This window comes from Solanum dulcamara, chromosome 11, assembly GCF_947179165.1.
Source record: "Solanum dulcamara chromosome 11, daSolDulc1.2, whole genome shotgun sequence".
Classification (NCBI taxonomy): Eukaryota; Viridiplantae; Streptophyta; class Magnoliopsida; order Solanales; family Solanaceae; genus Solanum; species Solanum dulcamara.
The window spans coordinates 14,542,059-14,568,586 of NC_077247.1; the positions used below are offsets into that span (position 1 = coordinate 14,542,059).

Here is a 26,528-nt window from a genome sequence, read left to right on the forward strand (position 1 = left end):
CATCTAGAACATACCAGCGCAGGATCGAAACATGAAAGATTGGGTGGAGATTTGATAGTGCTGGTGGTAGGGGATAACAAAACCTTGGACTGAGCTTGCCTCGCCTCCCAAATGTCATCATTCCCTTCCTTGGGGATACTCGGAGATATACCCTATCACTAAGTACAAACCTCAACGATCGACGCCTGTGATCCGCATAACTGTGATGTCTACTCTGAGCCATCCTATGCCTATCTTGAATTAAACTCACCTAATCCAAGGCCTCCTGAAACAAGTCAGTACCACATGACCTACGCTCCATAGACTCAAACCAACTGATCAGAGATAGACAACACCTATCATATAAGGCCACAAATAGCGCCATATAAATTCTAGAGTGGTAGTTGTTGTACGTAAACTCTGGCAAAGGTGATAATTGGTCCCACTGACACCAAAAGTCCATAACATAAGGCTACAACATGTAAGACCCCATAAGTCGAGAAGTCAAAATAAAGGAAAAATTTCAAGAAAATGGATTATACCTGCTTCTACAACTAACCTACGAGTCATAGAACTCACTCATGAGAGTGTTGTTGAGGTTAAAAATTGGACTAAATGAGAAAGTGAGTCTACGATCCAAGTAACAACTCGTAGAAGGATTGATAATTCATAGAAGTAACTCATAGAGAAACTTCAGAGATTTGGATTTACAGGTTTCTTAGACCCTTCATGACGAATGGGTCTTATGACCTGTAAAATCGATGTCGACTCATAGAAATGAGTCATAGAGAAAGATAACAGGCTGAGGGATTTTTTACTTTGCAAGATGATTCCTATAACTCGTCAAAAAAATTTACGACTCGTAAGGACCAATCATAGGGTATTTGTAGATTAGTTTAAAGAAGGGTATTTTGTTCTTTTTTTATGTTTTATCAGTGAAGTTTGGTAATTTGGGGGCTAAATCCTCCCTATTTAATAACCTTAAGATTCCCCAAATCCCTTTTTTCTCTCATTAACTCTTGTAAACCAAAACCCTTTTACTCTCAAGGCTCTTTTCAAGGTTTGCTTCATCTCCAAGCCAAATCTTGGGTTCCTCAAGATCAAGTTCCTCCTCCCATCCCAAGTCAAAATCTAGTAAGGTATGTGGGTCTTTATCTATGGGTTCTTCCACCTATGGATCCCAAACCCCTTTCAAACTAGCTCTTTGATTTCAAGTAAGAATTTCTTATGTGTTACTTTAATTTCTATTCACAAGCATGAATCATGATTTAACTATTGATTATTGGTCTATTTTTTATGCAATATGATTTCAAATGAATGGATTGATTGATTACAAGTCATTTCTTTACTTAGTTCCTTAAAGGTTCTTGATGATTATGGTCGATTGTTTTAAGCATGATTTTAATTGTTGACTTTCATAGTATTTTTGCATAATTTCATTTACATACATGTTTGAAGGTTTAAGTAATTTGAACCCCCCTAGTTTTACTCTATTTTTAGTTAAAGTATGATTTGAAAGTTATGGACTCTAATTAAATATTTATGAAAGTTAATGACTATAATTATCGGAGTCTTTTCAATGAAAGAATGAATGTTGATGGAATATTTTCTCACCTAAGCTAATGGATTCTCTATTCAATAAGTATAATTCTTTCATATTTGAATCACCAAAGGTTTTAAGGAGCTATTTTACCGAATGTTGATTTGATATCTAAAAATGTATGTATTTTTATGTTACTATCATATACTATTCCATGGAATTTGACTTAGCATTAAACGAGGCTTGTGATGGGGTTCGGTGAGGGAATACTAGTAGCAACCTCTTGTTTCATTAATCATATTCCAACATAGGAGCCCTCGTAGGCTAGGCTAGTGGATCCACAAATAACCATTTAATGTTAAAGTAATGAATGTTGACGGAGTTTTACCTTGGCAAGTAGTCTCTCCTTTCATTATAGAGGGTTACGTTGGATTCCATGTTATAGCTTACATGGTCTTAATGTATGTTATAGCCATCTCCCCACAAATGAATGTGAAATGCTATTTACTTGGCTAATCTTGGATGCACTTACACATGTACTTTACTTTATAATGCTTGTTTTTGATGTATTGCATGCCTACATACTTAGTACATTCAAAATACTAACGCATACTCTTTTGCCACATATTATCACCATGTAGGGACCGGTGTTCCTATTCATTCTCCTCCATGTGGCTAGTTGGGATCATTGAAGGCTACTATTTGGTGAGTTCCCATATTCCAGGATCAATAGCCTTTTTCTTTCAAGCTTATGTTATGTAGACACTTTTGGTCATCTTTCATGGTACTCTATTTTTATTTTTTATTGAGGGTGAGTTAGGGACATGTCTTAGCCCCCATCAAGTCTATTGATGTTGCTATGATGTTTTTCCCATAGTCCCACTTTGCCCTTTTACTTCCCTTTATTATTGATTGTCATTACCGATGAAAGGCTAATGGAATGCTAAGAGGCTTGGGTGAGGTATATTCAGATTTCTCATTCTTTGTGTCACATCTTGGCCCTAGGCTTGGGTCATGACACAACATGTCCTTAAGGAACTGAATAGGACACTCTAACTGGCTATCAGTCTGAGGATGAAAAGTTGTTCTAAGATGAACACGGGTGTCCAACTCCTCCTACAAAGCCCTCCAAAAACTAGAAGTGAACTGTGAACTCCAATTTGAGGCTATAGAAATAGGCACACCATGAAGAAAAATCACCTCCCAAAGTAGATACAAGCCAACCTCTCGTCACTAAAGGAAGTATGAATGGGTAAGAAGTGTGATGACTTGGTCAATTGATCCACGATGACCCAAATACTGTCAACACCTCTAGAAGTCCGAGCCATCCCAACAATGAAGTTTATGGTGATACACTCCCACTTTCACTATAGAATGGGTAATATCTGAAGCTAAATCATGGGTCTTGCTAAGTGTAAGCTGAATCAAACCCCAAACTGTAAAAACACATAATCGTCTATTGAATCTCAAAACCCCATCTGAATCTAAAGTAGCCTAGCTAGCATCACTTTCCAACACCCCATGTTTGAGTGCCACCAAAGACTCATGCTCTAACTGACGACCCTGGATTTGATCTAACAAAGATGACTAAACCTCCAAATTGGCTAATACCTATCTAGAATCTGAGATATCAAGTCGAATCATTCGGTGAGCTAAGGACTAGTTGTCCAAAGACAATAATTACTCTAAAATAGAAAAGAAGGCTAGACTGCCTATAGTTACCGCCTTTCGGCTCAAGGTGACTGGCACCACATTCGCCTTGCCTGTATGGTAAAGAATAGAGTGTTCATAGTCCTTCAGGAGATTAATCAACCGATGCTGCCTTGAATTAAGATCCCTCTAGCTCATAATGTACTGAAGCATCCTATGATCAGTGTAGATATCACAACAAACTCTATATAGGTAGTACCTCCAGATCTAAAGTGAAAAAACTACCTCTGCCAACTCTAAGTAATGAGTGGGGTAGTTGAGCTCATGCAGCTTATGATGCCTCAATGCGTAAGTAATAACCCGACTATGCTTAATCAATAGACAACCCAAACCAATAATAGATGCATCATAATATACCGTGAATCCCTTGACCTCAACTATAAGAGTCAAAACAAAAGTGATGGTGAGTATCTCTTTGAGAATCCAAAAGCCCATATTACACTCCTCCAATCAAACAAAGGGCACATCCTGGCGAGTCAACCAAATTAACGGGGCTGCAATAGTAGAAAAGCCCTCAACAAAGCATCTATAGTAACTTGCTAATCCGACAAAGCTACTAACCTCAATTTCAGAAGTGGGCCTATCCCAATATTGAATAGCCTCAATCTTCTCTAGATCAATAATAATACTATCTTTGGACACCACATGCCCCAAGAATACTAGAATCAAGCCAAAACTCACACTTTAAGAACTTGGCATAAAGTCACTAATCTCTTAAATTTTGGAATCATCAAATGATTCTCATGCTCAGTCCAGCTCAATGAGTACACCAGTATGTCATTAATGAATACAATGACAAAAGAATTAAGATATGGCTTGAGCATCCGAGTCATCAAGTCCATGAAGGCGTCAGGGGCATTAGTCAACCCAAAAGATATCACAAGAAACTTATAGTGGTCATAAAGAGTCCTAAATGCAGTCTTAGGGATGTCTGCAGCCCTAATCCTATATTGATGGTATCCTGATCTCAAGACTATCTTAGAAAACATTGCAGCACCTTAAAGCTGATCAAACAGGTCATCAATGCAAGGCATATGATAACAGTTCTTCACCATCAACTTGTTCAACTACCTGTAGTCTATGTATATCCTCGTGGTCATGTATATCTTCTTCAAAAATAGGACAAGAGCACCCCATGATGACACACTTAGATTGATGAACCCCTCAGCTAGGAGATTCTTAAGCTGAACACTACTATCCTTGAGCTCTGCAGGTTCCATCTAATAAGTCAAAATAGAAATATGTTAGGTGCCTGGATCCATGTCTATGGAAAAATCAATATCATGCTTTGTGGAAGGCCAGGTTGGTCCATAAAGAACACATCTATGAAATCTTTAACCATATGAATTAAGTCAATAAAAGGGATACCTCCACTAACATCACACATATAGGCCAACTAAGTTAGACATCTTGAAGCAACCAACCCTTGAGTCCATATAAAAGAGATGATCCCTACCAGTGTGTGGCTATAAGTACCCTACCACAATACCAAAGGAATTCCAGGTATAACTAAATTAACGGTCTTGGCATAGTAATCCAAGGCAGCGTGGTAAGAGATAATCATTCCATACCCAAAATCACAACAAAATCTAGCATATCTAGTGGAATAAGGTATACTCTTGGATCATAACCTTATATGGTCATTAAGAAGGACCGCAACACCTAATCTACTACTAAACTCACCCACCAAGGTCAAAATATGAACCGACTCTGCTAAGGAATTGGACTTCATACCCAAATAGGAGAATAATAGTTAGATACATATAAATAAGTGGATCTCTAATCAAATAAACATGTAGTAGGGTTATGTCACAATAGAAGTGTACCTATAATGACATCGTCGGATGTCTCAACCTCTGCCCTCACTAGGCTGCATATAAATAGCCCTGAGCACCTCTACCCAGTTCGTCTGGCGTAATCTTGGCCTACCTCCCCATGCTCTACCTTTAGCACCCTTTTGGCCACCCCAGCAATCCTGATCCTGAACTCAGCCTCTAACTTGAGAAGGTACCACTATCGCTGGTCTAGCTGCTAGAGGAGCTGGTACAATCATACCTCATCCTTATTAGGGGCACTCTAGGGACCAACAATCTAATATATCAATTTTATAGCAACCTTACCAAGATTAACTTATGAGAATATGGCTTTCATGGCTTGAAAAACTTATATCTGATCCCCTCGAGCATTGGCACGTGCTAGGACCACCCTGCTTATGCTGGTTTTCCTTAGAAGCAGGTAAGGACTCCTGAATATGTTGGCTGGAATTATCTTATTGAAATGTATGGAGGGATTTATCATATTAGTCCTCTATCTAATATGGGACCCACTGTAGCTTCCCTAATAGCGTGGTCTCTTATCATTGCCCCCTTGGGCCTCGCGATGAATATGCTCTATGGATATGGCATGGTTGACCACATCTAGAACTGAACATCCTGCTGAATCCATATGCTCCGTATCAACTCTTAGTCTATACCATAATCTATGCACAAAGCAACAAACTCTCTCCTCTTCCATGGGTAAAATCATGGTGGCATAGTGGGATAGATCAGGGAACCTCACCTTATACTCCGAGATGGTTAAAAAACCATTCTCCAACCTAAAAAACTTATCACAAAACCTATCCCTGACATTCATGGTATTAATGAGCTAAGAAAGCCTCTGAGAACTCATACCAAGATACAGGAGGCGACTCAGCTAACCTAGTCTACAAGTATGAGGGCCACTACTATTTGGAAAGCCCTATGGAACTGATGTGCATTGAAGTTGGCTCCTCTCAACTCTACAAGACCTAAAGACTAAAGCTGCTTCTGGGATATAGTCAAGAACTCATGGGCATCCTCCCTTATAGCTCTATTAAACATTGGTGGTGAAACCTCCAAAATACCCTAAATATCTTCTGCTCATGCTGTGGTATGACCCTGTCATCTATACCTAGTTGTGTGGCCATATGAGTTGGTAGTGGCCTGTTGACCCTGCGGTGCTTGGGCTAGAGCTGGAGTTAGTACCTGTCTAATCTCACCAATAGTTGCATTATCTAGGTGATTATGGCATAAATCTCTAGTGCTGCAGCCAGTACGGGTGGTGGCTAGGATGGTCCCAACTCCACCGGCTATAGAGTTATGTATGTTATTTGTGGCTCCTCTTCAAGCGCAGCAGCCTCCTCTCAATAATGGACTAGTTTTGCAGCTCTTAATACGACCTCTAGGTCGGCCTCTACCATAAGTTAGGGCTCTATCTACGGGCCCATATGCATCATCCCCGGGCGTTGTGCCTCGCCTGCAAGCCATCCTGCAAAAGAGTGAAATAAGTGAGATTTCAAGGAACCTATAACACACATATTGTACGAAAGTTACAAAAAAAGGGAAATTTTCCTAATGGCATCCTGTAGCCTCCAGAAGATCAGTCACAGACATTTTCATGCTGATCTATAGGACTCTACTAGACATTAGCTCTATGCAAGTTATACCAATGAACCTGGGGCGTTGATACCAACCTACCACAATCCGATTTCTCAAGCTATAATAGCATAATAGCAACTACTATAACCAACTAGTAGGTAAGTCAACCCATAACTCAAAACAACTAGTAATGGGTTTAAGGGTATAAACTATAAACGAATAAGTAATTCTAACATAAAAAGGATAAATAACTAGAAGACAAACCAAAATGAATATACACAACTGACCCTCCAAAAACCTGGAAGTCACTAGTACAGAGCTGGCTAAACTAAAGAGTACATGTCTCAAAAGTGGACCACTGAAACAAGATCTGTCTCAAAAAGCAAAAACTAGTCTATATATATATATAGATGGAGACCAGAATAGTACAAAATGCCAAATTATCACTGTTGTCTCAAGATAAGATTTCTCCATGATCAAATCAACACTGACCACTGGTGCACGGATCTGCATCACAAAAATAGATGTAGATTGAGTATGAGTACCAAGACAGTAGGTACCTAGTAGGCATCATAGGCTGACTGATCTTAAAAAGTAAAGGTGATATAAAAAGAGAGGACAAAAGTGGAAGTCTACAGTAAGGTAAACAATGCACATGACTTTAGAAAAAACTAACTATGAAATTTGTAGTTAAACTACACCTAAATGGACCTCCATAATATCATAAGGTACACTCGAGCTCAAGTTTAAGTAAAAAACCGACCAGACCCCCATAAGCCGGATGGGTACACAGAATAGATATAACTACCAAGGACTTAAATTGAGAAACCACGACCGGAGAATATAGAACAGAACCTCAACCTAACTGAGTAGAATCTGATAGTACATAGGCTAGACCTCTATCCTGATGCTCTTTATAAGGACTCAAATGTTTGAGGTTGGACCTCCAACTGGATACTCACCGAAGTGAAATATGATCAAGGTCGGAGCTTGAATTCGGACGCCGATAAAGGTGTAAAATATAGCTACTGTAAGTTCTTCCAATGATAAATAAATTCCAAACTCTGTGGATCTCCATCCGTACTTACTCATTTAATAAAACCATAATAAATAAAGCCCAAATTAATCTTGAATCACCAAACAAAAGTCGATGTCTTTGCCTAAACTCGTGAAGCTAGAGAATTAAGAAAGTAGAGTTAGAAGGTGATTAGAGCAAGCATATCGCCTAGATAAGGCCTAAACTATCAGACTAAAGTCTGCTACACTAGTCAACAAGGATCTAAATTGGCCAAATGATGTTAGGTCAAAACTAAGGCCTATCGAGTCTAAATCATTCATTTCTAAGGAAAGCTCTATTCAAACCTAAACTAAGGCCAAACATACTTTAAATAGATGATAAAATGATCCTACAAATACACCACAATGTATGGATAACATACAAGGCAAGTAGAATGTTCACAAATAACCGATAAAACCCCAAAAAGCCCTAAATCATGATTTCTCAATATCTAAGAATGATTCAATAATACCCAATCCCGAATTCCAACTAATCAATACGCAATGGCATTCTAAAGCTCAATCTAAATAGAGAGACACTATAGCCTATCTATAAGCAGTTCACACGTGCTCCAATATCACAAAATTAGGGCATTCCATTTCCTAACTGCCTCTGAATGTTGTCACACTATTAAACTTAGGTACACAATGTTAATATGGTTGTTTTTACATCATAGTAATTGAATTCTAAGATAGATCAATTTTGGAGTCAAAAATGGAAATCTAGGACCCACTTCGATAATTTTTGAATTGACTCAGTGAAAAGGTCCTAAATACTACCCCAAACTTGTGTTCCAAAATGGAACATAATTAAGGGCTCGAATCAGTGGATAATCAAACATGAAATAATTCACCCGTTTAGACCAAAAATGAAGTTATGTCAGCAGGTTAACAAGGGATTTAACCTCAAACGAAGATTTTAAATCACCCCAATGCCTTCTCCTAATAATTTCCCACAAATTACCATTTGAATCACCCAAAATCGCCTTAAAATAGAGAGATACGAGTCTACTTTTCCATGCACCAACTGTTCTTTCAATTACAATACCAAAGAGGGTTGGTGTATTTTGCCAAATATATTTGCCAAGTAATGGAAAAATGTATGGACAAACCCAAGCTCCCAAATTTTTTCATGTTTTTCCCAAAAACTACTTGGGGCCAAAAGCTCACTAAAATTCGACTCTTAAAATAATTGTCAAGTATTGCTAAAGCGACCTCAAATATCGCTTAACCAACTCCCTCCAAAAGACGGTCTTCGCTTTCATGACACCAGGTCTCTTAAGCGACGAGACGCTTTAGGGACCTCCGCCCATGGTGGTCTGGTCTCTTTAGGGATGGAACGAGACACAACTAGTGCAAAATGAGTTTTGGCATTGTCAAAATTTTTGTCGGGGTGCTCAGAATTCGTTCGGAACTCCGTTCATGCAAATAAGATATGATACCTTACTAAATTTGATGTTCCGGACTCAATGGCACATTTAAAATTTCCATATGAGGTCATTTCAATAAAAAAAGGGGGCCCACATCCAAATGTAATTTTTAGCAAAATTCCATAACGCCGCTTAGAATTAGACCGGAAGCCTCGAGAAGCACATGAAGGATCATTTTAGACCAAACTCGTTATTTCGAAGGTAACTGCATTGATGGAATTTTCATCTGAGTGCATTTTCCAAGAATGTTGATTAAGGTCAACCTTAGGCCAAATTTAAAAGACTAAAGTGCCAAATGGCCTCAAACTCGCACAAATTGTCTCTATAATCATGGAATCATATGACTATCCTAGTTTGGCCATTTTAGAGATGATTGAATCATCATAATTCAATTATGAGGTCATTTACTTGAAGTATTGAACAAAATCTAATGCTTATAAAAACTCCAATACAGGGAAACAGGACCGAAAATCCAAATGAATGACCAAGCAACCAAACACTCAGTGCCAGCAAGTCATAAATTACTTGGGATTGCTACAGAAAAACTCTAAATGAAGAAAAGAAGGCAGTAAAGAAAAAATGACTTCACGGGTCATTAAAAATAAAATAATAGATCCTATCACAATCGAGATTTTAAGGTTGCATGTAACAACTATGCAGTTGCAATATTGGATGAGAAGTGTCAACGTGAAGCAGGGAACGACCAGGATATGGCCCATATGAAGACACAAATGGATCTTCCAATAAAGCATTTATTATTGGGTGCAACTGATAAAGGTAAATGCAATTGAAATCGTAAGTAGGCATGAGGATCTAGATTTTTTACTATGATAAGAAGGCAAAGTATCTGAACAACTAGAGGGGTTTCCAAACTTATAATTTAGGAAATCAAGGTTGCAATTATTATAAGGATGGGTACTACTGCAGGGCTAAAAACCACAATCAAGGTAATTGTTGTAACAAATACAACTTCAAAAATAATCGAAGCAGAGTTTATGTTCCTCTTGAAAATAGAGACAAAGTTGTAATTAAGTAGGTAGCTCCAGAGTGGAAGACATGCTATCCAAGTTTATATAGATGGTGGAATCTATATACACTGGGTTAATGAGTTGAAACAATCTATGTTCACCATGAGTCGGTTGGTTGATTCAAACTCCAGTTCTATTAAGTAGTTGGAGCATCAGATGGGTCAACTATCAACAACTTTAAATCAGAGGAAAAATGGTACACTACCCGGTGATAGTGTATAGAACCCAAGAAAGGATGAAAAATGTATGACAATTGCTACTAGAAGTGGTAAGTAACTTCCGGGGCTAGTTCCTTCAAGAATTGAACAGGAAAGAGATGCAGAAGAAGAATGTGATATTGGTGATGAAAATATGGTTGATGAAGAGACTCTTGCTGATTTAGGTGAGCCAAAAGAGATGGAAGTTAGTCCTAAAGATGTTGAAGGGGCTAAGAACTCTTAGCGAACATTCCATTAATAGAGGTCTTGAAGCAGATGACAGTAAGTGTAGAAGTGAAACCAGAATAGGTAGAACTAGACCTGAATTTTCTTGAACATTACTGAAACTAATCTTGATGAGGAATGAATTGGACGTAACCGAGACAAAATTGGTACCGGATGTACCGATAAATTTTATAATGGTCATCCTGGTCCGGTACATATCGGGATTGGGTTGCAGTTCCAGGTTTTCCCTCCCCCCTTTTTTTTAAAAAAACTAATTAAATTAAAACTTGATTGTTTATAATTGAATTTTCAAAAAATATATAATTTATTAAATACTTTATTAAAAGTATAACTTAATAAGTTCGACCTTTCAAAACTTTAAGTTTAAATTTCAAATTTTAAGCTTTTAAAATTTAAATTTCAAACTCTCAAGTGTAAAAAGTTTAAATTAAAATTTTCAAACTATAATTAACTTATTTAAGTTTGAATCTTTTTTAACTATGTCCAACTTTCAATTTCAAACTTTTTAAATTTCAAATTGTAACTTGAGTTTGAAAGATTTGAAAATTGAAATACATAAAAAAAAAGTCTTCTATTAAATTGAAGATGATAGTTAATTAATTTAATGTGAATAGCCTATAATTTTATTCATAAAAATTTTGTAGTACAATTTGTATTACAAATATTTGAAGAGGACCTAATCTATGCAATCATCTTCTAGAAAGGAGTCTGTTTGAATTAGGCCTCGAATTATCATATTAATATTTGTATCCCTAAAAATAGTCTCATATTAGATCTTCTAACATTTCTTTGGTAACATGTTCTGGAAGTGGTTGTAGTGCTTGTTCCTCCAATGCGTCCATGTCGTCTTCACTAGAATCTCTCAAAATATTATCTATATCATATTCAAATTGGGCAGGTAAATTTGGACGTCCATAACTCTTTCATTCGGCATTTATCCAATCTCTAAACAATACCGATATCTCTATGCTGTCTGATTCTAATGAATGCCTATGCTTTCTAACTTGAAATCTTGATGCACTAAAAGAGCCCTCCAAAGCTACTAAGATGCTTTAAAAACTAACACATCTCAAACATGTGACGACCTGATATTCGGGTGTGATGTCAGTTATCCTTTCCCACCGAAACAGTCATACTAACACACTAAATACGGAAATATTAATCATTAAAAAAATTCCCATGGACTGGTTGTCACATGTACAAGCCTTCTACTATAAAAAACATAAGTAAATACAAGTCTCAAGCTTTGTATCTCAAATAGATCAAAGTAAAAGATAAAGAGGAGTAGAAAAGATGGCTGGCATCAACAACTATGTCTCAAATATCCTTAGTAAACCACAGATGGGAGGTGAGAGAACGGGATCGTTTTCTGGGTTTAGGACCTACATAAGTGTAGATAGCAAGTGTGAGTACCACCGATATGATACCTAGCAAGCGAACAACTAAGACTGAGCTAAGCTAATAAGATACACGTACTCTTGTCATACCATCCAACCCCCAGACTACAACCTGTACGAAAATCAGCCCAGTCTAACAGTTCAAGCAGCACAGTATAAGTATACATATAAGTCTCAACAATAGCACAACTCAAGTATCAAATATGATCTCGGCAGTCAACAATAGAGATCAAGGGGATAGCAGGGGTAAGACAGTCCAAAACGGCAAAGATGTATAATGCAATGAAATTTAATGCAATATCATTTATAGTGATGCATGTCTGTCCTAAATGATACACATCCGCTGATGAGCAGGCCAGAACCATTTCTCTTCAGTATATGTAATTTCTTGCCGGAACAATTTTCCTTTGGCATAATCATCGAATAAAATTCCATCTCAGAGTATCAGAATCAATGCAAGTAGGCAATGTCCATGTAAATTACAATGATGGAATGATAATATCAACAAATCACAACTCATATCACCACAATATATTCAAATATTCACGATAAATCAAGTATCAACTCATATCAGACACAACATGTATAAATCATCTAATTTGCCATCTATTATTACCCCTTATTTCTATATCAATCTGCTTAAACACAAATTGACCACAACTAATCCCCAAAATCACTCTCCATCACTTGCAAGAATGTACAAATACGAATAAATGATCCTACAATCTTAGACTTAGGTTTACAAATTCACTTTCCTTGATTTCAGTCTCGAACTACATCGGAATCAGAGCTTTACCCTTATGCTAACGTTCTGAATGAAGATAATCTATTCAAATAATAAATCCTAATAAGAATATGAGTCTAATGATATCCAATTCAATATTTTTAACACCAGGTCCAAAACTGACCCGAACAGCCAGATATACCCAATATAAAAAAGAAAATAGAAATCCAAAAGTTTTTACAAGAAAATGCTCCTTGAGGTATTTAGAAACTATTAGTGAAAATGGAATTGAATTTGGACTTAAAGCCAACCTAACATCATCAAAACATTAAAACTTGGTTTCTTGAAAACCCCTAAGGTTTGAGTTTACTAATCTTTGATTTAGATGCTAAAAATAATATATAATAGATACGTAATAACAATATTCGATAGAAATTACTTACCCACTCTATATCCCTCAAAACTCTCCCAAGAATAGTCTCTCCCGAGCTCTCCAAAGTCTAACATTGGAGGAAATGAGGTCTAATTCGCGATTTAGGGATTAAACACTCTTCAGACATATTTTTCCCTTCAAGAACGCGATGAACAATACCTCGCGATCGCAGAGGTTCAATAGGTCAACTTATTTAATCGACCCTCGTGATCGTGAAAGTGCCCACATAATCGCAAAGTTTGATCCAACTTATACTTTGCAATTGCAACTAAGCCTACGCGATCATGAAGAACAACATCACAAGCACCAAATGTCAGCAAATAGCCGTAAAATCACTAAGTCTAATTCTTGGAATCAACCTTCGGAATTTATTTGAAATCCCAAGCACACAAACCTTACATGCTATCATACTAATTTTGACGTTCCAGACTTAATGGAACCATCAGAATTTGAATTTGAGGTCTCCTTGATCCGAAACTCAAAAAGTCACAACTAAACTAACTTAGGCCTCCAAATTATTTATACGGTCTCGAAACCTCTAAAAATTATACTAACACTTCTTCTAGTCCAAAACCCATCCCCCGAATCCAACAGAGTTGTTGGAATTCCATTTCGTGCTTTGGAACTTTGAAAGTTGACCAAAGTTAAATCTTGGCCTAAAATTCATTAAATTCCCAACTCAAGACCTCAATTCTTTATTACAGCCCCAATTCTGATTTTGTAACCTATCCTAGACTAGTTTCTCCATTTCAGAGCTACTGGAATTGATGAAATTCTGTTCCGAGACTCGTAGCTCTATTTGAACTAAAATACCACTTTTAAACACTTCAAGCTTATGAGAACTCCAAATTTCCGAAACCCAACCTTTTCATAAAATTTTCCCAAAACCAGTTCTCGATACAAACTAGAAAAAACTCTGGGAAACCAGGAGGAAAGGGTAAAATGGTTATTTCGCAAAAATTCCAAAAATGACCTTCAAGGTCATTACATCATTCATCCCTAAAAATAATGTTTTTCCTCGAACATAAAGTAAAAGAAGTACTTGGAGTCTCAAAAAGTTGCGGATATTGGGCACAAATATTAGAAGAATCAAACCATATTCCTTTTGCATCACCGGAACCATTTCCCTTCAGCGTAAATCCTTTTTCGCTGGAACTATTTCCCTTCGTCATAATCATCGAATCAAATTTCATCTCAAAGTATCAAAACCAATGCAAGTAGGCAATGTCCATGTAAAATACAATTATGGAATGATAATATCAACAAATCACAACTCATATCACCATAGTATATTCAAATATTCATGATAAGTCAAGTATCAACTCATATCAGACACAACATATATAAATTGTCTCATTTGCCATCTATTATTACCCCTTATTTCAATATCCATTTGCTTAAACATCAATTGACCTCAACTAATCCCCAAAATCACATTCCATCACTTACAAACATGTACAAACACGAATACGTGATCCTACAATCTTAGACATAGGTTTAAAAATTTACTTGCCTCAATTTCAATCTCAAACTACATCGGAATCTGAGCTTTACTATTACGCTGATATTCCAAATTAAGATAGTCTATTCAAATAAACAATTCCAATAAGAATATGAGTCTAATGATACCTAATTCGATATGTTTTAACACCGGGCCTTAAAATGACCTGGGCCCGATTTAAAAAATGATCAAAAATCCAGAAATTTTTATATGAAAATGATCCTTGAGGTATTTTGATACTATTAGTGAAAACAAAGTTGAATTTGGACATAAAACAAATCAAAAATCATCAACAAATTAAAACTTGGTTTCTTGAAAACCCCTAAGGTTTGAGTTCAATAATCCATGATATGGAGGCTTAAAACAACGTATAATAGATGGGCCATAACAAAATTGTATAGAAAGTACTTACCCACTCGATATCCCTCAAACATCTCCAAATAATCGTCACTCTGGAGCTCCACAAGGTCTAATAATGGACTAAATAAGGCCTAATTCATGATTTAGGGATTAAACACTGTTCAGCCATATTTTGTCCTTCGCGATCGAGATGTACTATACCTCGCGATCACGGAGGGTCAATGGGTGAACTCATTTAATCCACCCTCGCAATCACAATAGTGCCCACACAATCGCGATGACTAATCCCGCTCAGACTTCACGATCGTGACTAAGCCTACGCGATCACAAAGAACAACATCACAGGCACCGAATGGGTGAAATAACTGTTATCTTTTCAGTAATGTTTTTCTTTGAGTGCCGATGATCCTATAGTCATTTGGCTGGCTATTGAAAGAAAAATCTTGTATCTTCTTCCCACAAACAGAAGCAAAATAACTAAGTATAAATTTTCGGAATCAACCCTCGAGATTCATTCGAAATACTAAGAACACAAACCTTTTATGCTACCATACTAATTTTGACATTCAAAATTCAATGGAACCATCAAAATTTGAATTTGAGGTCTCCTTAACTCGAAACTCAAAAAGTCACAACTAAATTAACTTAGCCCTCCAAAATATCAAAACGGGCTCGGGACCTTTAAAAATTCTGCTAACACTTCTTCTAGACCAAAACCATCCCTCAAATCCAACGAAGTCATCAAAATTACATTCAGAGCATCAAAACTCTGAAAGTTGACCAAAGTCAAACCTTGGCCTAAAATTCATAAAATTTCCAACCCAAGACCTCAATTCTTCATTATAGCACCAATTCTGATTTTGTAAATTCTCCAAGACCAATTTCCCCATTCCAAAGCTGCTGGAATCAATAGAATTCCATTCTGATACTCGTAGCTCTAGTTGACCTAAGATACCACTTTTAAACACTTCAAGCGTATGAAAACTCCAAATTTCCAAAACCCAACCTTTTCATAGAATTTTCTCAAAACCAACTCTTGATACAAACAAGAAAAGACTCAAGGCAACAAGGGGGAATGGTACAATGGTCTTGCCGCGACTCTTCCACCATTCTAAAAGTTGAGGTTTTTCTTGTGTGTGCTTAATAATTTTCATTCTTTATTAACTTATTCATGAAAATCATTCTTTCCATTAGAAGACAAGACAACTTTCTAGTATATCATTAATTTTATCTTTGTATCTACACCTAGAAGTTTCTTCATCTTCAGTATGTACTACTTCATTTATTTTACCGGAATTATACAATTCATATAATTTTTTTGCTTCAAGTTTTATGTTATTTTTATCTATTGTCAAACTAGGTATTTCGCCAGCTTGAATATCTAAATTTAAAAATGTTCTTCCAACCATTCATGATGCACCTATTTCTTTATATGTTGGGTTTAGTAAAATAGTAGTTAAATAAATTTGAGGAATAAGAAAAAAATATTTTAAAAATTTTTCAATCATTGATTTAACGGACTCTTTAAACAATTAATTATTGTTGAATTTAAAAAAACTACCAGAAATAGCACAAATATTTGGTAAAACTGAACAAATAGTTAGATAATATAGTATAAATATTTTTTTGTAGCTAAATAAAAAACTTTGAAAATTCTATAAGATCCTTTACGTCATCCCAATCACTGTCATTAACTCTACAATCCATATATGAATTTGTAAATGCTTTCTATATTCATAAGAGCCTTTAAGCATATCATATAAAGAGCTCCATCTAGTAGACCCTATTTTTAGAATTTTTCTAGGGGGGAAGATTAAATTCATGACAACTATCATACCCCGAGTCTATACCCTAAGTGTTACCGAAACTCAAAAATCATTATTGGTTTCCCAAGTACACCCTTGGCCTGGCTAACTCACTATATGGAAGGCTTAACTCATAAATAATATAACTTAGATGGGCATAAAATAGAACATAATTTTACCTTTCAAAACATAAGTCTCAAAATACTTTGTATGTAATGTAATTATGTAAAGAAGTCTTACACATGATCTCTGAAAGAACTCAAACTTTGTCTACCTAGTCTATGAAGCATCTAAAACTGACTCTAAAATATGTATCGAGATAAACCCATGGCTACATCAAAATACTAGTAATGTAAAGACCAAAATAAACAATCAAGAGTGCCTTTGAATTCAAAGAGGTATCACCAAAAGCTAGATGGAAATCTGATCTTCAACGATGTGCCTGTTGAGAATCTCTATCACCTGTGTCTACATCATAAAATGATTTTGCGCCAAATGGCGTCAGTACATGGAACGTATGGTATGTAAAATAGCTAAAAAAAATTACCCAATAATGATCAACTCAACTCAACTCAATAGACTCAACTCAAAAATAGATCAACTCAATAAATCATATTATACGCATAAATCGGAAAATACTTTTAAAACATAGATAAATAATGCAACTCGTTATAAAAATAATATTTTACTCTTGGGGAGTTTCTCTAAGTGATAACCATCACTATGAGCCTCGTGATGATACAAAAAACTATTTTTGTTTCCAAACTCGTCCAACACTTTGCCAGGGTACAACTCATCTTATGGATCCATATAAAAGACTCCAATAAGGCAATGAGGAGTCGCCCTAAATGAGTGGCACGATCCTATCCTATGCTGGCTACATTGTTTATGGGGTTCGACTTATTCTATACTCTTACCCAAATCGATGCTCATTCCTACTCCCAAAATATACTTTTTATGCTCATATCTACAATTAGTACTTAATTAACTCATTTAGTCTCATTGGACTTTACTCAATTAGCTCAATTTATCTCTTCTCTTTAAAATAGATATATTCACAAATCAATGAATGCATTTAAAATATAACTTGTATTCTCAACTAAATCTCAAAATAGATAATTATATGCATTAAAACTCAACTAATTTCAACTCAATAATGCTTATTCTCAAAATAGTAATTAAGAGACTTCTCAAACCTCAACTCATACTCAAAGATGAAAATATATCATGCTTTAAACTAAAAAGAATGTTTAAATGTAAATAATTCAAATACTCAACTAGGGATCAAGTGAATGCAACCATGAACAAAAATCTCAAGGACTCGAACTCATATGAATGGTCTCAATATGAATAAATATATGGGGAACTTAATGAAAGATACATAATTAACTAAAAACTCAATATACGGAATTGAATCTTAAACTCAAACTCAATCCTAACTAAATGATGATGTAGGGCACGGGGACGAAATCAGTTCAACATTGTGATTAGCCTTGCATACCTCAAGATCAAATATCTAAGTGAAACTAGAAGAATTTGGTTGAAATGCTTGAACCCTAGCTTTTCTTTTTCTCTCCAATACTTGCTCTCAAAATATCAAGTATTAATGAGAGAAAGGTATGTTGGGTACTGATAAGGGATTAATTTTAGTCCCAAAAAATCTTATTTTTGGTTAGGGAAAGATGAGAAAAGATTAAAATAACCTTACTTAAAAACTACATTTGTCCATTACAGGCACTTCTTCGGATCGTAGAATCTTTTACGGATCATAGAAAGCCGGTTGTAGAATCTTGGTAACAAGTTAGGAAGTCACTGGTAATTGACCATACGGGTCTACAACCACCCTTTTATGGGTCATAGACCATAATATGGGTCATAAAGACACCTCATGAAACTCCACTAGGGAAAAGGATGGGGGACTACGGGTCCTTCTCTATGGGTCGTACAAATTTGTACAGGTCATAGACTTTGTTGTGCCTAAGTTCACATTCCAATAGCTACTGGAATGTGTAACTTAGTTCTACAATCGAACCTACATGTAGTAGAACATTTGACAAACTGTAAGATTAGCTCGTAACAGTGAATTTTGCAATTTGAAAAATGACTAAGTGTTGGGGGTTCTACTAGCCCCTTCTACGGCTCATAGACTGGATCATGGACCTACTGAAAGTTCACTTTTCTCCTATTTTCTCTTGGCTCCTTGAGATTGATCTAAGTTAAAATAACATGGGCTCCTATTTCCTCTCATTAACTGGTTCTATGTTGAAGAGTCGTGGCATTTGAGTGCGTTATTAGTTAGCAGTTAGCTAATCCTTCTTGTTTTGCTTAAGTCCTTGTTATAACTGACTTAATGTATCTTATAATACTCTGGGTACATAATCTCATATGGTTTCTCCGTTGCTAGTTCAGATTCTTCCATCTCGTGTGATCATACCAGCACTAACGTATTAATTTCCATCAGAATTTCGAGGTTAAGCATGCTGGGGCGAGAGTAATACTAGGATGGGTGACCTCCTTAGGAAGTCTTCATGTTGCGTTTCATTGTAATCCTTGCCATAATATGTGGGGCACTCAATTTAGCTCCAGATTTACCTTAGCATTATCTCGTGAGTCTTTATGTTTCGCCTTATCCTTTTCTCTGTTATCTTGCAACCAGTATCAGCATAGACCTTTAGCCCCACTATCCTCTATTCACTTTGTGTTCTCCTCACTTTCTACCACAGGAGGCTTTCTATTCCTTTTTCTTTGGTTTTTTTATCTATCGCAACATCATTTGCGACTAATTCTATAACTAATGTTTGGCTTTTGGTCTAGCATGCTGTCACTATCCTTCGTAATGTCTCTTAAGTCGGTTGATATCCTTTCATAGTTACACTCTTCTATTTTTATACGTAGCCGTCTTCTAGTGTTATGTTGTTTAGGGTCTCGTCACAAACTTCTTAATGCTGCCTTATGTAGCATTCTGGCTTCTATCCAATTATTGGTAGCTTCCGGACCTTTCCAACTTGGTTCAGCAAGATATCTTATTGGAGTTTAGAAATCTATCTCAAATATATTGCCATATTAATTGGCTCCTCCAACTTTTACCAATTTCTCATTGACTTCCCCCCTTTAGAGGGTACTCGTACTTTTATCTGCTTGTACCTTGCTCTATGTCTCTTTGTCCAGTCTCAATTTCTCCCAATCTCTTCCTCCAATCTACTTGGTACTGCATCATGTCTCCGTCCATCTTCATATTTTATAATCGGACTATCCGCGTACGGAGCCTTGTCTAAATCATGAAGCGACGAGAACTTTTCCATACATAGTGCGACATCTCCTTTATTAATCTGTACTTGAGTAGTGGGGCTCATGGAACAACTCATCCAAGGCCACCTTCTACTTATCTTCATCAAAATTTAACTAGTACTTGTAGTCGTTCCAATCTCAATTAGGCGGTGCTAGTATTCCGACGATAACTGTTCAAGGTTCTTTTGAAATAGTAGCTTTACCCCAACCTATATCCTTTATTCCTTGGGGTGAATATAGGTTACACCAATTATTCCTTAATTTTATCGTCCTCGTCCCGTAAGGGTTTCACTATTTCTGGTGCGACATTGTGTACACGTGTCATTTTTTTGTATCTTAAGCCCATGCTCTTACTGTGTTCTCAGCGCAGGCCTTTCACTTAGTCAATTCATACTAAGTGCATCTTACTAGTGGTTCCACTTTATCCCTGCATACTCGTATCACCCAGTTCAATTCATACTTACATATCCCCCTTTTAATTCAGATTCGTATTCAGTCCCTGACATCTCCTTGAGATGCTTCCGTTAGGAGTTCTTTTCCTAATTAGTCGGTGGAGAACTATAAATTGTTATCATAAATCATTTTCCAACCATTGTTGGAAGAAATCAAAACCTCTTAAACATCACAGTACTTCTTTTAGTACTTGACCTACCTGGTCTCCTGCTGAGTTTATCTTCGAGTTATGAACAACTCATCTAATTTACAATAGGAGTTGAGGGCTTGGTATTTTTTTCAAAAAGAGTGAAACTCATTCGCGGGACATCTTATCCTTCATCCTGAGACCTCTATTTATATTCCTACAGTACAAATACGGATGGAGATACCGTAATCCGAACTTTCTACTTAAATAAGCTTTTGTTCCTCCGAAACAAAATTCTTCAAGTGAAAAGGGTGCCCCTTATCGACGACCTGAAGGGTACCTCTTACAACTTTAGTTAAACACAGTAGGGGTACTTGGTATCAATTTTCCAGACATCTCAAAAATCTATGTTCCATTCCCTTTTCCTTGTTCTGCGAAGATTTCGGCAGAGTTTCCTCTATACTTCTTACTATCCCACAACCTGCACGAAGAAAATACCAACAAGGCCTCACAGGGCCAACATATATATATATTCAGGTCAATTCACAGCCGCACAGAGCTTTCAATATCATCTTATATCGCAGCCATACAGGGCTTTCAATGTCAATAATAATATAAAAATACTGGACTTACCTCATACGACAAACTTCAAACTGCATTTGTTGCACTTCTTGTCTTCTTTCCTTTCAGGTCTCGACTTTACATTCCAATATTACTTCCATACCTTACTCAAACAGATAGATATCTTTCGTGCCTTTACTTTACTTACCTGCATACTTCGTGACATCCCATGTCGTCAATTACTTCCTTCTGTTGGTGTCTTCCTTCTGTTAAGATCCAAGGTTAGTATAAGGAATTTTCCTATGACTCGGATCTAAAGCACGATCTCAGATGTAGAAGAAAGGTAACATCCTAAATGTCCTATAACTTCTTGTTTATAGATGTGGCGCGCAACACATCGATAACCAAGACTCTACTAGACACGGTCTGTAGAAAATCCAAGGATGAACTGCTCTGATACCACTTCTGTCATGACCCAACCCCGTAGGTCGCGATCGGGGTCTGACCTGGACCCCCTGTACATATATCTAATTGCTGCGGTCACATTGAATCGTAAATAAGACGATATCATGTAACAGAGCCCCACTGGGCGATAATATTTTCATAAACCTGTAGCCCTTTTCATTTGTATCACAATATGATAGGGCACGTAAACCAAAAAGGCTGCCATAATATAATCGCATATATCATATATCAGGTTGACCCAACTGAATCAAACTGATATACACAACCCACATATATATGTCTGCAGACCTCTAAAAATATTAACGACAACATATGGCGGGACAGGGCCCCCGCCGTACCCCTGAATAGATAAAATAATTCTTATACATCAATGGTCAGTATCAAAAACTAGGCTCCGATATAATGGACCCTCCTCCAGCTGAACTGAGCGGAATCCTAAGCTGACGGACTCCCAAACCTGTACCTGTACCTACAGGCATGAAACGCAGCCCGCTGAAGAAAGGAGGTCAGTATGACATATGTACTGAGTATGTAAAACGTAACATAATACAACTGGAGGTATATCCGAAATAGAGAAGCAAGAGAACAATTTATCAAATTAGGAACATGTACCTGTACTCTATGAATCATAAAAACATGCATGCTCAAATTTTCAATATAGCCGACCCCGTCAGGGGTCCGGTGAATCATATATGTAGTATCAGTATCAGGCCTGTTCCATCGCCACCTTATTACAACACATCATAATTATATATATACATACGTACCTGGCTCTCTAATAAAGGGCTCGGTGGACAATGCAGTGAATTGCACGAATCTGATAACTGGCCCGGGACTCGGAGAAGAAGTGTTACAGTATACACTAGTAGAGTAGTGAGAAACAAAACACAGTTTAAATCATTATCTGAGACTCAATGAAGTCATCAAGTGAACCATCACCTGGGGACCAGGGCAGAAGGTATCTGACGTATACTCTCCAACTGTCACTAAGGACTATGTAAAAAGGAGGTTTGGGAAATCTTAGACATATTCCAATATGAAATATCTTAGAGCACTCCGAGTATTGGTTATCTCAAAGCCTTTCTTTTTTACAAACAAGAGCTTAGTCGAAATAATTGTTATACAGTCACATAGAAGACTCGAAGATAGCAGCTTACTACTTTAAAGTTTAATCATTCAAAAGTGAGTGAGGGTCCTCAAGTCATATTCAGAACCTGGAAATGGAATTACCCCCAAAGTTCATATCATATCCTGCTTACAACTAAGACATGCGAAAAGAGAAAAGATAGGCTTTACATACCTATACCAAAAACATACCAAGAGAAGCTTCACATACCTCTTATGGACTTCCCTTAGTCGTGTTTACGTCGTCTTCCTCGAAACCTATTTAACATAGAAATAAGGCGAGTATTAACAACCTTAGATTTTTCAGCAACTTAGGCTACAACCTCCTGTTTTTGACTGGACTCTATTAGATATTGTGTAGTATATTTTACATGTGACTTACGTGAGTATTTTCCTAGATTAGCGTTCTTCTCATCCTAATCCCTTTTCTTGCTCCTGAGTGAGCTTTAGGCTAGAATCATCCTGTGAAATCCTTAGATTAGGTTATGGGCCTTGGTTGTGGTGCTTACTTAGCATTATTCTCCTATTTGGGATTGCTATTGATGGCGTTAGGCTTGATTTTAGACTTAGGTCGTTTATCATGTGTTTATTTCCGTCTTATCTAGGTGTAGCTTTTGGTAGGGCATATTACGGATAGGATACCCTTTATGCTAGTGCCTGAGACCTCTGGGGCTCGTTGTAGTCGTAGGCTTGGCGTAACTATGCTATTGGGAGATGAGGTGACATTTTGAGGTAAGGCCTCGATTCTAGAGATATTTCTCCCCTTATCTGATTCAGATCCATGTCTCGATTGTTTCTCTTTTGTTTGGCAGTAGGCTTATGATGCCATCTTACCTATTATCTATTATTAGGACTGAGGCCGTATTGTAGGAGCGATTAGACCCAGGGTATTCCCTTGACTTATTGGTGTGGTGTGCTAGGACTTAGAATTTCCTTTAAGGGTAGAAATTATATAGGAATAAGTAATTCTAACATAAATAGCATAAATAATCAGAAGATAAACCAAAAAGAATATACAGACTGACCGTCCCAAAACCTGGAAATCACTAGTATAAAGTTGGCTAAACTAAAGAGTACAAGTCTCAAAAGTAGACCACTGAAACAAGACCTGTCACAAAAAGAAAAACCCTAGTCTATATATATACAGATGGAGACCAGAATAGTACAAAATTCCAATTTCTCACCGACATCTTAGGATCATGTTGCTCCAAGATCAAACCAACACTGACCGTTGTTGCTCAAACCTGCATCACTAAAATAGATATAGAGTGCAGTATGAGTACCAAGAAAGTAGGTACCCAGTAGGCATCATAGGCCGACTAAGCTTAAAATATAAAGGCGATATGAAAAGAGAGAATATAGAAGAACATAGGACTAGAGTGGAAGTCTAAAGTAATGTACATGAGTGTAGAAAGAACTAACTATGAAATCTACAGCAAAACTACACCTAACCGGACCTCCATAACCCTATAAGGTACACTTGAGCACAAGTTTAAATAAAAAACCGACCAGACCCCCAAAACCCAGACGGGTACACAAAATAGCTATAACTACTAAGGACTGAAATTGAGAACCCACAACCAAAGAATATAGAATAGAACCTCAAACGACCGATTAGAATCTGATAGTATAGAGGCCAGACCTCTATCCATACGCTATTTATAAGGACTCCAATGTTTGAGGCCGGACCTCGAACTGGATGCCCGCCGAAGTGCCAATACAATTGAGGCCGGAGCTTAAATATGGATGCCGATAAAGGAGTCAAATATAGATACTGTAAGTTCTCCCAAATATAGATAGATTCCAAACTCGGTGGATCGCCTTCAGCACTTACTCAATTAATAAAACCATTAGAAATGAGCCCAAATCAATCTTGATTTACCGAACAAACTTCAATGTCGCCGCCCAAACTTGTGAAGCTACAGAATCAGGAAAACAGAATTAGAATGTCATTGGAGAAATTATATCGCCAAGCTAAGGCCCAAACTATCAGACTCAGGTCTGCTACACCAGTCAATAAGGATCTCAGCAAGCCAAATGACATTAGGGCAAAACAAAGGCCTATCGAGTCTGAATCATGCATTTCTAAGGCAAGCTCCGGTCAAACCTAGACTAAGGCCAAAAATGCTTAAAATAGATGATAAAATGAGCTTCCAAATACACCACATGCATGGATAACATAAAAGGCAAGTAGCATGTTCACAAGTACCCGATAAAACCTCAAAAATGCCTAAATCATTAATTCTAAATGTTTAAGCATGATTCAACACTACCCAATCCCAAATTCCAACTATTCAATACGTAATGACATTCTAGAGCTCAATCTAAATAGAGGGACACTATAGCCTATCTTAGGCCGATCACGGGTGCTCCAAAATCACAAAATCGAGGCTTTCCCTTTCCTAATGGCCTCTGAATGCTGCCACACTATAAAAAGTAGGTACACAATATTAATATGGTCATTTTGAAATCATAGTAATTGAATTTTGAGATAGACTAATTTCGGTGTCAAAAATGGAAATATGGGACCCACTTCAATAGTTCTATAATTGATTCCGTGAAAAGGTCATAAACACTATCCCAAACTTGTGTTCCAAAATAGAACGCAATTTGGGGCTCGAATTAGTGGATAATCAAACATGAAAGAATTCACCATTTTAGAGCAAAAACTAAGCTATGTCAGCAGGTTTATAAGGGATTTTACCTCAAACGAAGATTTCAAATGACCCAAAGGCCTTGTCCTAATAATTGCTGAAAAAAGATGCAAATTTACTTTTCCACGCACCAAATGTTCTTTCAATTACAATACACAAAGAGGGTCGGTGGATATTTTTATTGATAAATTTTATTTAGGAGAAACAAATGGTATTGGTTGATCATATTAATGGAGTACGTTGGTAGATAAATATTTAATTGGAATTAATAAATGATTAGTATTTTTATAAAATATAAAAGTATGGTGTTATTTTTAAATTTTTAAGACTTTCCAAGTTCCCAAGTTCTAGTTTTTTTCAGAACTTGGGAACTTGGGGTTTTTGCCAAATATATTTGCCAAGTAATGACAAATTGTATGGACAAACATAAGCTCCAAAATATTTTTTAAGTTTTTCCCAAAGACCTACTGGGGGATAAACGCTGACTAAAATTTGAGTCTGAAAATGACTGTCAGGTGTCGCTAAAGAGACCTCGAATATTGCTTAAGTGACCCCTACCAAAAGGTGGGCTTCGCTTTCATGACACCAGGACTCTTAAGTGACCAGTCGCTTAATCAAGGGGCCAATTGCTTTAGCGAGGGGACAGTCTCTTTAGCGACCTCTGCCCATGGTGGCTTGGTTGCTTTAGCGATGACACTAGACACAACTGGTGCAAAATGAGTTTTGGCATTGTTAAAGTTTTTGACGGGTTCCTAGGGTTCGTTCATAACTCCGTGCATGCAAATGAGATATGCTACACTATAAAATTTGATGTTCTAGACTCAATGGCGCATTTAAAATTTTCATAGGAGGTCATTTCAATAAAAAGTGGGTCCCATAGTATTATTTTTAGCAAAATTCCATAATGCGCCTCAGAATTGGATCGGAAGCCTTGGGAAGCGCATGAAGGATCGTTGTACACCAAACTCAACATTTTGAAGCTAACTGCATTGATAAAATTTTCATCCAAGTTCATTTTTCAAGAATGTTGATTAAGGTCAACTTTAGGCCA

The 26,528-nt window shown here is 36.9% G+C and overlaps 1 long non-coding RNA gene across 2 annotated transcripts in view; it reads left to right on the plus strand.

Annotated features, from left to right (window-relative positions):
• Positions 1 to 26,528, plus strand: part of LOC129875296 (uncharacterized) — an 88,358-nt gene that overhangs the window by 25,581 nt on the left and 36,249 nt on the right. For both annotated transcript variants that reach the window (XR_008763135.1, XR_008763136.1), the window contains one exon: positions 2,161 to 2,224. This is a non-coding gene — a long non-coding RNA (uncharacterized LOC129875296). The remainder of the gene's footprint in view (positions 1 to 2,160; positions 2,225 to 26,528) is intronic.